This window comes from Gorilla gorilla, chromosome 20, assembly GCF_029281585.2.
Source record: "Gorilla gorilla gorilla isolate KB3781 chromosome 20, NHGRI_mGorGor1-v2.1_pri, whole genome shotgun sequence".
Classification (NCBI taxonomy): domain Eukaryota; kingdom Metazoa; phylum Chordata; class Mammalia; order Primates; family Hominidae; genus Gorilla; species Gorilla gorilla.
The window spans coordinates 71,270,379-71,284,792 of record NC_073244.2 but is presented as its reverse complement, the minus strand read 5'-3'; positions in this window follow the sequence as shown (position 1 = coordinate 71,284,792).

Below are 14,414 nucleotides of genomic sequence, written 5' to 3'. Positions count from 1 at the left end.
ACATGGAAATATCTTCACCGCCATCTGTATGAACATGGAAATATCTACACCGCCATCTCTATAAACGTGGAAATATCTACACCGCTCTCTGAATGAACTTAGAAATATCTACACTGCTATGTGTATAAAATTGGAATTATCTACACCACTATCTCTATAAACATGGAAATATCTACACCGCTATCTGTATAAACATGGAAATATCTACACCGCTATCTGTATAAACATGGAAATATCTTCACCGCTATCTGTATAAGCATGGAAGTATCTACAACGCTGTCTCTATAAACTTGGAAATAACTACACCACTGTCTCTGTAATCATGGAAATATTTAGACTGCCACCTCTATAAACATGGGAATATCTTCAACACCATCTGTATAAACATGGAAATATCTATACCGCTCTCTGCATAAACATGGAGATATCTACACCGCCATCTCTATGAACATGGAAATATCTACACCGCCATCTGTACGAACATGGAAATATTTACACCGCCATCTGTACGAACATGAAAGTATCTACACCGCCATCTGTATGAACATGGAAATATCTACACCGTTATCAGTATGAACATGTTAATATCTACACTGCTATCTGTATGAACATGGAAATATCCACACAGCTATCTGTATATCAATGGAAATATCTACACTGCTATCTCTATAAACATGGAAATAACTACACTGCTATATGTATAAACATGGAAATATCTACACCGCCATCTGTATGAACATGGAAATATCTACAACGCTAACTGTATGGACATGGAAATATCTACACCGCTATCTGTATGAACATGTAAATATCTACACCACCATCTGTATTAACATGGAAATATCTACACCGCCATCTGTATGAACATGGAAGTATCTTTACTGCCATCGGTATGAACATGGAAATATCTACAAAGCTAACTGAATGAACATGGAAATAGCTACACCGCCATTTGTTTGAACATGGAAATATCTACACCGCCATCTGTAGGAACATGAAAATATCTACACCGCCATCTGCATCAACATGGAAATATCTACACCGCCATCTGTTTGATCATGGAAATATCTTCACCGCCATCTGTATGAACATGGAAATGTCTACACCGCCATCTGTAGGAACATGGAAATATCTACACCACCATCTGCATGAACATGGAAATATCTACACCGCTATCTGTATGAACATGTATATATCTACACAGCTCTCTGTATATCAATGTAAATATCTACACTGCTATCTCTATAAACATGGAAATAACTACACCACTATCTGTATAAACATGGAAATATCTACACCGCTATCTGTATGAACATTGAAATATCTACAAAGCTAACTGAATGAACATGGAAATAGCTACACCGCCATTTGTTTGAACATGGAAATATCTACACCGCTATCTGTATGAACATGGAAATATCTACACCGCTATCTCTATGAACATGGAAATATCTACACCGCTATCTGTATGAACATGCAAATATCTACACAGCTATCTGTATATCAATGGAAATATCCACACTGGTATCTCTATAAACATGGAAATAACTACACTGCTATCTGTATAAACATGGAAATATCTACACCGCCATCTCTATGAACATGGAAATACCTACAAAGCCATTTGTATGAACATGGAAATACCTACACCGCCATCTGTATGAACATGGAAATATCTTCACCGCCATCTGTATGAACATGGATATATGTACACCGGCATCTGGATGAACATGGAAATATCTACAAAGCTATCTGCATGAACATGGAAATATCTGCACAGCTATCTGAATATACACGGAAATATCTACACAGATTTCTCTATAAATATGGAAATAACTACAGCACTATCTCTATAAACTTCGAAATATCTACACTGCCATCTATATGAACATGGAAATATCTACACCGCCATCTGTACGAACATGGACATATCTACACCGCCATCTGAATTAAGATGGAAATATCTACACCGCTATGTGTATAAACATGGAAATATCTGCCCAACTATCTGTATAAACATGGAAATATCTACACTGCTATCTGCATAAACATGGAAATATCCACACCGCTATATGTGTAAACATGGAAATGTCTACACCGCTATCTGTGTAAACATGGAAATATCTACACCGCCATCTGTGTAAACATGGAAATATCTACACCGCCATCTGTTTGAACATGAAAATATCTACACCGCCATCCCTATAAACATGGAAATATCTACACTGCCATCTGTATGAACATGGAAATATCTACACCGCCATCTCTATAAACCTGGAAATATCTACATCGCTATCTGTATGAACTTGGAAATATCTAAACTGCTCTCGGTATAAAATTGAAATTATCTACACCACTATCTCTATAAACATGGAAATATCTACACTGCTATCTGTATAAACATGGAAATATCTTCACCGCTATCTGTATAAACATGGAAATATCTACAAAGCTGTCTCTATAAACTTGGAAATAACTACACCTCTATCTCTGTAAACATGGAAATATCTAGACCGCCATCTCTATAAACATGGAAATATCTACACCACCATCTGTATAAACATGGAAATATCTATACCGCTATCTGCATAAACATGGAAATATCTACACCGCCATCTCTATGAACATGGAAATATCTACACCGCCATCTGTACGAACATGCAAATATCTATACCGCCATCTGTATGAACATGTAAATATCTACACCGCCATCTGTACGAACATGGAAATGTCTACACCGCTATCTGTATGAACATGCAAATATCTCCACAGCCATCTGTATATCAACGGAAATATCTACAAAGCTATCTCAATAAACATGGAAATAACTACACTGCTATCTGTATAAACATGGAAATATCTACACGGCCACCTGTATGAACATGGAAATATCTACACTGCCATCCGTACGAACATGGAAATATCTACACCGCCATCTGTATGAACATGTAAATATCTACACCGCCATCTGTATGAACATGGAAATATCTACACCGCTAACTGTATGAACATGGAAATATCTACACCGCTATTGCTATGAACATGGAGATATCTACACCACCATCTGTATGAACATGGAAATATCTACACCGCTATTGGTATGAACATGGAAATATCTGCACTGCCATCTGTATGAACATGTAAATATCTACACCGCCATCTGTATGAACATGGAAATATCTACACCGTTATCTGTACGTACATGGAAATACCTACACCGCTATCTGTATGAACATGCAAATATCTACACCGCTATCTGTACGAACATGGAAATATCTACACCGATATCTATATGAACATGCAAATGTCTACACAGCTATCTGTATATCAGTGGAAATATCTGCACTGCTATCTCTATAAACATGGAAATAACTACCCTGCTATCTCTATAAACATGGAAATATCTACACCGCCATCTCTATGAACAGGGAAATACCTACACCGCCATTTGTATGAACATGGAAATATCTACACCGCCATATCTATGAACATGGAAATACCTACACTGCCATTTGTATGAACATGGAAATATCTACACCGCCATCAGTAAGTACATGGAAATATCTTCACCGACATCTGTATGAACATGGATATATCTAAACCGGCATCTGGATGAACATGGAAATATCTACAAAGCTATCTGCATGAACATGGAAATATCTACAGAGCTATCTGCATATACATGGAAATATCTACACAGATATCTCTATAAATATGGAAATAACTACAGCGCTATCTCTATAAACTTCGAAATACCTACACCGCCATCTGTATGAATATGGAAATATCTACACCGCCATCTGTACGAACATGGACATATCTACACCGCCATCTGTATTAAGATGGAAATATCTGTACCGCTATCTGTTTAAGCATGGAAATATCTCCACCACTATCTGTACAAACATGGAAATAACCGCACCGCTATCTGTATAAACATGAAAATATCTACACCGCGATCTGCATAAACATGGAAATATCCACACCGCTATCTGTGTAAACATGGAAATATCTACAAAGCTATCTGTGTAAAAATGAAAATATCTACACCGCCATCTCTATAAGCATGGAAATATCTACACCGCCATCTGTATGAACATGGAAATATCTACACCGCCATCTCTATAAACGTGGAAATATCTACACCGCTATCTGTATGAACTTAGAAATATCTACACTGCTATCTGTACAAAATTGGAATTATCTACACCACTATCTCTATAAACATGGAAATATCTACACCGCTATCTGTATAAACATGGAAATATCTACACCGCTATCTGTATAAACATGGAAATATCTCCAGCACTATCTGTATAAACATGGAAATAACCGCACCGCTATCTGAATAAACATGGAAATATCTACACCGCTATCTGCATAAACATGGAAATATCCACACCGCTATCTGTGTAAACCTGGAAATATCTACACCGCTCTCTGTGTAAACATGGAAATATCTTCACCGCCATCTGTATGAACATGGAAATATCTACACCGCCATCTCTATAAACGTGGAAATATCTACACCGCTCTCTGAATGAACTTAGAAATATCTACACTGCTATGTGTATAAAATTGGAATTATCTACACCACTATCTCTATAAACATGGAAATATCTACACCGCTATCTGTATAAACATGGAAATATCTACACCGCTATCTGTATAAACATGGAAATATCTTCACCGCTATCTGTATAAGCATGGAAGTATCTACAACGCTGTCTCTATAAACTTGGAAATAACTACACCACTGTCTCTGTAATCATGGAAATATTTAGACTGCCACCTCTATAAACATGGGAATATCTTCAACACCATCTGTATAAACATGGAAATATCTATACCGCTCTCTGCATAAACATGGAGATATCTACACCGCCATCTCTATGAACATGGAAATATCTACACCGCCATCTGTACGAACATGGAAATATTTACACCGCCATCTGTACGAACATGAAAGTACACCGCCATCTGTATGAACATGGAAATATCTACACCGTTATCAGTATGAACATGTTAATATCTACACTGCTATCTGTATGAACATGGAAATATCCACACAGCTATCTGTATATCAATGGAAATATCTACACTGCTATCTCTATAAACATGGAAATAACTACACTGCTATCTGTATAAACATGGAAATATCTACACCGCCATCTGTATGAACATGGAAATATCTACAACGCTAACTGTATGGACATGGAAATATCTACACCGCTATCTGTATGAACATGTAAATATCTACACCACCATCTGTATTAACATGGAAATATCTACACCGCCATCTGTATGAACATGGAAGTATCTTTACTGCCATCGGTATGAACATGGAAATATCTACAAAGCTAACTGAATGAACATGGAAATAGCTACACCGCCATTTGTTTGAACATGGAAATATCTACACCGCCATCTGTAGGAACATGAAAATATCTACACCGCCATCTGCATCAACATGGAAATATCTACACCGCCATCTGTTTGATCATGGAAATATCTTCACCGCCATCTGTATGAACATGGAAATGTCTACACCGCCATCTGTAGGAACATGGAAATATCTACACCACCATCTGCATGAACATGGAAATATCTACACCGCTATCTGTATGAACATGTATATATCTACACAGCTCTCTGTATATCAATGTAAATATCTACACTGCTATCTCTATAAACATGGAAATAACTACACCACTATCTGTATAAACATGGAAATATCTACACCGCTATCTGTATGAACATTGAAATATCAACACAGCTATCTGCATATACATGGAAATATCTACACAGCTTTCTCTAAATACATGGAAATAACTACACCGCCATCTGTATGAACATGGAAATATCTACACCGCCATCTGTATGAACATGGAAATATCTTCACCGCCATCTGTATGAACATGGAAATATCTACACCGCCAACTGTATGAACATGGAAATATCTACAACGCCATTTGTATGAACATGGAAGTATCTACACCGCCATCTGTATGAACATGGAAATATCTTCACCGCCATCTGCACTAACATAGAAATATCTACACAACCATCTGCATGAACATGGAAATATCTACACCGCCATCTGTATTAACAGGGAAATATCTACACCGCCATCTGTATGAACATGGAATTATCTTCACCGCCATCTGTATGAAAATGGAAGCATCTACACCGCTATCTGTATGGACATGCAAATATCTACACCGCTATCTGTATGAACATGGAAATATCTACACCACTATCTGTATGAACATGGAAATATCTACACCGCTATCTGTATGAACATGGAAATATCTACACCACTGTCTGTATGAACATGGATATATCTACACACCTATCTGTATATCACTGGAAATATCTACACTGCTATCTCTATAAACATAGAAATATCTACACCCTTATCTGTATAAACATGGAAATACCTACACCGCCATCTCTATGAACATGGAAATATCTTCACCGCCATCTGTATGAACATGGAAATATCTACACCGCCATTTATATGAACATGGAAATACCTACACCGCCATCTGCATTAACATGGAAATATCTTCACCGCCGTCTGTATGAACATGGATATATCTACACCGCCATCTGGATGAACATGGAATTATCTACACCGCTATCTGCATGAACATTGAAATATCAACACAGCTATCTGTATATAGATGGAAATATCTACACAGCTTTCCCTATATACATGGAAATAACTACACCGCTATCTTTATGAACATGGAAATATCTACAACGCCATCTCTATGAACATGGAAATATGTACACCGCCATCTGTTTGAACATGTAAATATTTTCACCGCCATCTGTTTGAACGTGGAAATATCTATACCGCCATCTCCATGAACATGGAAATATCTACACCGCTAACTGAACGTGGAAATATCTACACCGCTATTTGTATGAGCATGGAAATATCTAAACCGCTATCTGTATGAACATGGAAATATCTACACCGCTATCTGTATGAACATGGAAATATCTACATGGCTATCTGTCTGAACATGGAAATATCTACACCGCTATCTGTATGTACATGGATATATCTACACAGCTATCTGTATATCAATGGAAATATCTGCACTGCTATCTCGATAAACATGGAAATAACTACACCGCTATCTGTAAAAACATGGAAATATCTACACCGCCATCTCTATGAACATGGATATATCTACACCGCCATTTGTATGAACATGGAAATATCTACACCGCCATCTCTATGAACATGGAAATATCTACACCGCCATTTGTGTGAACATGGAAATATCTACACCGCCATCTCTATGAACATGGAAATATCTCCACCGCCATTTGTATGAACATGGAAATATCTACACCGCCATCAGTATGAACATGGAAATATCTACACCGCCATCTCTATAAACGTGGAAATATCTACATCGCTATCTGTATGAACTTGGAAATATCTAAACTGCTCTCAGTATAAAATTGAAATTATCTACACCACAATCTCTATAAACATGGAAATATCTACACTGCTATCTGTATAAACATGGAAATATCTTCACCGCTATCTGTATAAACATGGAAATATCTTCACCGCTATCTGTATAAACATGGAAATATCTAGACCGCCATCTCTATAAACATGGAAATATCTACACCACTATCTGTATAAACATGGAAATATCTATACCGCTGTCTGCATAAACATGGAAATATCTACACCGCCATCTTTATGAACATGGAAATATCTACACCGCCATCTGTACGAACATGGAAATATCTACACTGTTATCTGTATGAACATGGAAATATCTACACCGCTATCTGTATGAACATGGAAATATCTACACCGCCATCTGTACGAACATGGAAATATCTACACCGCTATCTGTACAAACATGGAAATATCTACACCGCTATCTGTATGAACATGCAAATATCTACACAGCTATCTGTATATCAATGGAAATATCTACACTGCTATCTCTATAAACATGGAAATAACTACACAGCTATCTGTATAAACATGGAAATATCTACACCGCCACCTGTATGAACATGGAAATATCTACACCGCCATCTGTATGAACATGTAAATATCTACACCGCCACCTCTATGAACATGGAATTATCTACAACGCTAACTGTATGGACATGGAAATATCTACACTGCTATTGGTATGAACATGGAAATATCTATACCGCTATATGCATCAACATGGAAATATCTACACCGCTATCTGTATGAACATGGAAATATCTACACCGCTATCTGTATGAACATGGAAATATATACACCGCTATCTGTATGAACATGCAAATATCTACACAGCTATCTGTACAAAATTGAAATTATCTACACCACTATCTCTATAAACATGGAAATAACTACACTGCTATCTGTATAAACATGGAAATGTCTACACAGATTTCTCTATAAATATGGAAATAACTACAGCGCTATCTCTATAAACTTCGAAATATCTACACCGCCATCTGTATGAACATGGAAATATCTACACCGCCATCTGTAAGAACATGGACATATCTACACCGCCATCTGTACTAAGATGGAAATATCTACACCGCTATCTGTATAAACATGGAAATATCTCCACCACTATCTGTATAAACATGGAAATGACCGCACAGCTATCTGTATAAACATGGAAATATCTACACCGCTCTCTGCATAAACATGGAAATATACACACCGCTATCTGTGTAAACATGGAAATGTCTACACCGCTATCTGTGTAAACATGGAAATATCTACACCGCCATCTGTATGAACACGGAAATATCTACACCGCCATCTCTATAAACGTGGAAATATCTACACCGCTATCTGAATGAACTTAGATATATCTACACTGCTATCTGTATAAAATTGGAATTATCTACACCACTATCTCTATAAACATGGAAATATCTACACCGCTATCTGTATAAACATGGAAATATCTACACCGCTATCTGTATAAACATGGAAATATCTTCACCGCTCTCTGTATAAACATGGAAATATCAGCAACGCTCTCTCTATAAACTTGGAAATAACTACACCACTTTCTCTGTAAACATGGAAATATCTAGACTGCCACCTCTATAAACATGGGAATATCTACAACACCATCTGTATAAACAAGGAAATATCTGTACCGCTATCTGCATAAACATGGAGATATCTACACCGCCATCTCTATGAACATGGAAATATCTACACCGCCATCTGTATGAACATGGAAATATCTACACCGCCATCAGTATCAACATGGAAATATCTACACCGCCATCTCAATAAACGTGGAAATATCTACATCGCTATATATATGAACTTGGAAATATCTAAACTGCTCTCAGTATAAAATTGAAATTATCTACACCACTATCTCTATAAACATGGAAATATCTACACTGCTATCTGTATAAACATGGAAATATCTTCACCGCTATCTGTATAAACATGGAAATATCTTCACCGCTATCTGTATAAACATGGAAATATCTAGACCGCCATCTCTATAAACATGGAAATATCTACACCACTATCTGTATAAACATGGAAATATCTATACCGCTGTCTGCATAAACATGGAAATATCTACACCGCCATCTTTATGAACATGGAAATATCTACACCGTAATCTGTACGAACATGGAAATATCTACACTGTTATCTGTATGAACATGGAAATATCTACACCGCTATCAGTATGAACATGGAAATATCTACACCGCTATCTGTACGAACATGGAAATATCTACACCGCTATCTGTACGAACATGGAAATGTCTACACCGCTATCTGTATGAACATGCAAATATCTACACAGCTATCTGTATATCAATGGAAATATCTACACTGCTATCTCTATAAACATGGAAATAACTACACAGCTATCTGTATAAACATGGAAATATCTACACCGCCACCTGTATGAACATGGAAATATCTACACCGCCATCTGTATGAACATGTAAATATCTACACCGCCACCTCTATGAACATGGAATTATCTACAACGCTAACTGTATGGACATGGAAATATCTACACTGCTATTGGTATGAACATGGAAATATCTATACCGCTATATGCATCAACATGGAAATATCTACACCGCTATCTGTATGAACATGGAAATATCTACACCGCTATCTGTATGAACATGGAAATATATACACCGCTATCTGTATGAACATGCAAATATCTACACAGCTATCTGTATAAAATTGAAATTATCTACACAACTATCTCTATAAACATGGAAATAACTACACTGCTATCTGTATAAACATGGAAATGTCTACACAGATTTCTCTATAAATATGGAAATAACTACAGCGCTATCTCTATAAACTTCGAAATATCTACACCGCCATCTGTATGAACATGGAAATATCTACACCGCCATCTGTAAGAACATGGACATATCTACACCGCCATCTGTACTAAGATGGAAATATCTACACCGCTATCTGTATAAACATGGAAATATCTCCACCACTATCTGTATAAACATGGAAATGACCGCACAGCTATCTGTATAAACATGGAAATATCTACACCGCTCTCTGCATAAACATGGAAATATACACACCGCTATCTGTGTAAACATGGAAATGTCTACACCGCTCTCTGTGTAAACATGGAAATATCTACACCGCCATCTGTATGAACACGGAAATATCTACACCGCCATCTCTATAAATGTGGAAATATCTACACCGCTATCTGAATGAACTTAGATATATCTACACTGCTATCTGTATAAAACTGGAATTATCTACACCACTATCTCTATAAACATGGAAATATCTACACCGCTATCTGTATAAACATGGAAATATCTACACCGCTATCTGTATAAACATGGAAATATCTTCACCGCTCTCTGTATAAACATGGAAATATCAGCAACGCTGTCTCTTTAAACTTGGAAATAACTACACCACTTTCTCTGTAAACATGGAAATATCTAGACTGCCACCTCTATAAACATGGGAATATCTACAACACCATCTGTATAAACAAGGAAATATCTGTACCGCTATCTGCATAAACATGGAGATATCTACACCGCCATCTCTATGAACATGGAAATATCTACACCGCCATCTGTATGAACATGGAAATATCTACACCGCCATCAGTATGAACATGGAAATATCTACACCGCCATCTCTATAAACGTGGAAATATCTACATCGCTATATGTATGAACTTGGAAATATCTAAACTGCTCTCAGTATAAAATTGAAATTATCTACACCACTATCTCTATAAACATGGAAATATCTACACTGCTATCTGTATAAACATGGAAATATCTTCACCGCTATCTGTATAAACATGGAAATATCTTCACCGCTATCTGTATAAACATGGAAATATCTAGACCGCCATCTCTATAAACATGGAAATATCTACACCACTATCTGTATAAACATGGAAATATCTATACCGCTGTCTGCATAAACATGGAAATATCTACACCGCCATCTTTATGAACATGGAAATATCTACACTGCCATCTGTACGAACATGGAAATATCTACACTGTTATCTGTATGAACATGGAAATATCTTCACCGCTATCAGTATGAACATGGAAATATCTACACCGCTATCTGTACGAACATGGAAATATCTACACCGCTATCTGTATGAACATGGAAATGTCTACACCGCTATCTGTATGAACATGCAAATATCTACACAGCTATCTGTATATCAATGGAAATATCTACACTGCTATCTCTATAAACATGGAAATAACTACACAGCTATCTGTATAAACATGGAAATATCTACACCGCCACCTGTATGAACATGGAAATATCTACACCGCCATCTGTATGAACATGTAAATATCTACACCGCCACCTGTATGAACATGGAATTATCTACAACGCTAACTGTATGGACATGGAAATATCTACACCGCTATTGGTATGAACATGGAAATATCTATACCGCTATATGCATCAACATGGAAATATCTACACCGCTATCTGTATGAACATGGAAATATCTACACCGCTATCTGTATGCACATGGAAATATCTACACCGCTATCTGTATGAACATGCAAATATCTACACAGCTATCTGTATAAAATTGAAATTATCTACACCACTATCTCTATAAACATGGAAATAACTACACTGCTATCTGTATAAACATGGAAATATCTACACAGATTTCTCTATAAATATGGAAATAACTACAGCGCTATCTCTATAAACTTCGAAATATCTACACCGCCATCTGTATGAACATGGAAATATCTACACCGCCATCTGTAAGAACATGGACATATCTACACCGCCATCTGTACTAAGATGTAAATATCTACACCGCCATCTCTATGAACATGGAAATATCTACACCGCCATCTGTACGAACATGGAAATATTTACACTGCCATCTGTACGAACATGTAAGTATCTACACCGCCATCTGTATGAACATGGAAAGCTCTTCACCGCCATCTGTATGAACATGGAAATATCTACACCGCCAACTGTATGAACATGGAAATATCTACACCGCCATCTGTATGAACATGGAAATATCTACACTGCCATCTGTATGAACATGGAAATATCTATACCGCCATCTGCACTAAAATAGAAATATCTACACAACCATCTGCATGAACATGGAAACATCTACACCGCCATCTGTATGAACATGGAAATAACTTCGCCGCCATCTGTATGAGCCTGGAAATATCTACACCGCCATGTGCATGAACATGGAAATATCTACACCGCCATCTGTATGAACAGGGAAATATCTACACCGCCATCTGTATGAACATGGAATTATCTTCACCGCCATCTGTATGAAAATGGAAGTATCTAAACCGCTATCTGTATGAACATGTAAATATCTACACTGCTATCTCTATAAACATGGAAATAAATACACCACTATCTCTATAAACATGGAAATATCTACACCGCTATCTGTATGAACATGGAAATATCTAAACCGCCATCTGTATGAACAAGTAAATATCTACAACGCTAACTGTATGGACATGGAAATAACTACTCCGCTATCTGTATGAACATGGAAATATCTACACGGTTATCTCTATGAACATGGAAATATCTTCACCGCTATCTCTATGAACATGGAAATATCTACACAGCTATCTGTATGTCAAAGGAAATATCTACACTGCTACCTCTATAAACATGGAAATAACTACACTGCTATCTGTATAAACATGGAAATATCTACACCGCCACCTGTATGAACATGGTAATATCTACACAGCCATCCGTACGAACATGGAAATATCTACACCGCCATCTGTATGAACATGGAAACATCTTCACCGCTAACTGTATGAACATGGAAATATCTACACCGCTAACTGTACGAACATGGAAATATCTACATCGCTATCTGTATGAACATGGAAATATCTACACCGCTATCTGTATGAACATGGGAATATCTACACCGCTATCTGTATGAACATGCAAATATCTACACAGCTATCTGTATATCAATGAAAATATCTACACTGCTATCTCTATAAACATGGAAATAACTACACTGCTATCTGTATAAACATGGAAATATCTTCACCGCTATCTGTATGAACATGGAAATATCTACACAGCTATCTGTATGTCAAAGGAAATATCTACACTGCTACCTCTATAAACATGGAAATAACTACACTGCTATCTGTATAAACATGGAAATATCTACACCGCCACCTGTATGAACATGGTAATACCTACACAGCCATCCGTACGAACATGGAAATATCTACACCGCCATCTGTATGAACATGTAAATATCTACACCGCCATCTGTATGAACATGGAAATATCTTCACCGCTAACTGTATGAACAGGGAAATATCTACACCGCTATCTGTATGAACATGGAAATATCTACATCGCTATCTGTATGAACATGGAAATATCTACACCGCTATCTGTATGAACATGGGAATATCTACACCGCTATCTGTATGAACATGCAAATATCTACACAGCTATCTGTATATCAATGAAAATATCTACACTGCTATCTCTATAAACATGGAAATAACTACACTGCTATCTGTATAAACATGGAAATATCTACACCGCCATCTCTATGAACATGGAAATACCTACACTGCCATTTGTATGAACATGGAAATATCTACACCACCATCTCTATGAACATGGAAATATCTACACCGCCATTTGTATGAACATGGAAATATCTACACCGCCATCTGTATGAACATGGAAATACCTACACCGAAATCTCTATAAACTTGGAAATATCTACACCGCTATCTGTATGAACATGTAAATATCTACACAGCTATCTGTATAAAATTGAAATTATCTATACCACTATCTCTATAATCATGGAAATAACTACAGTGCT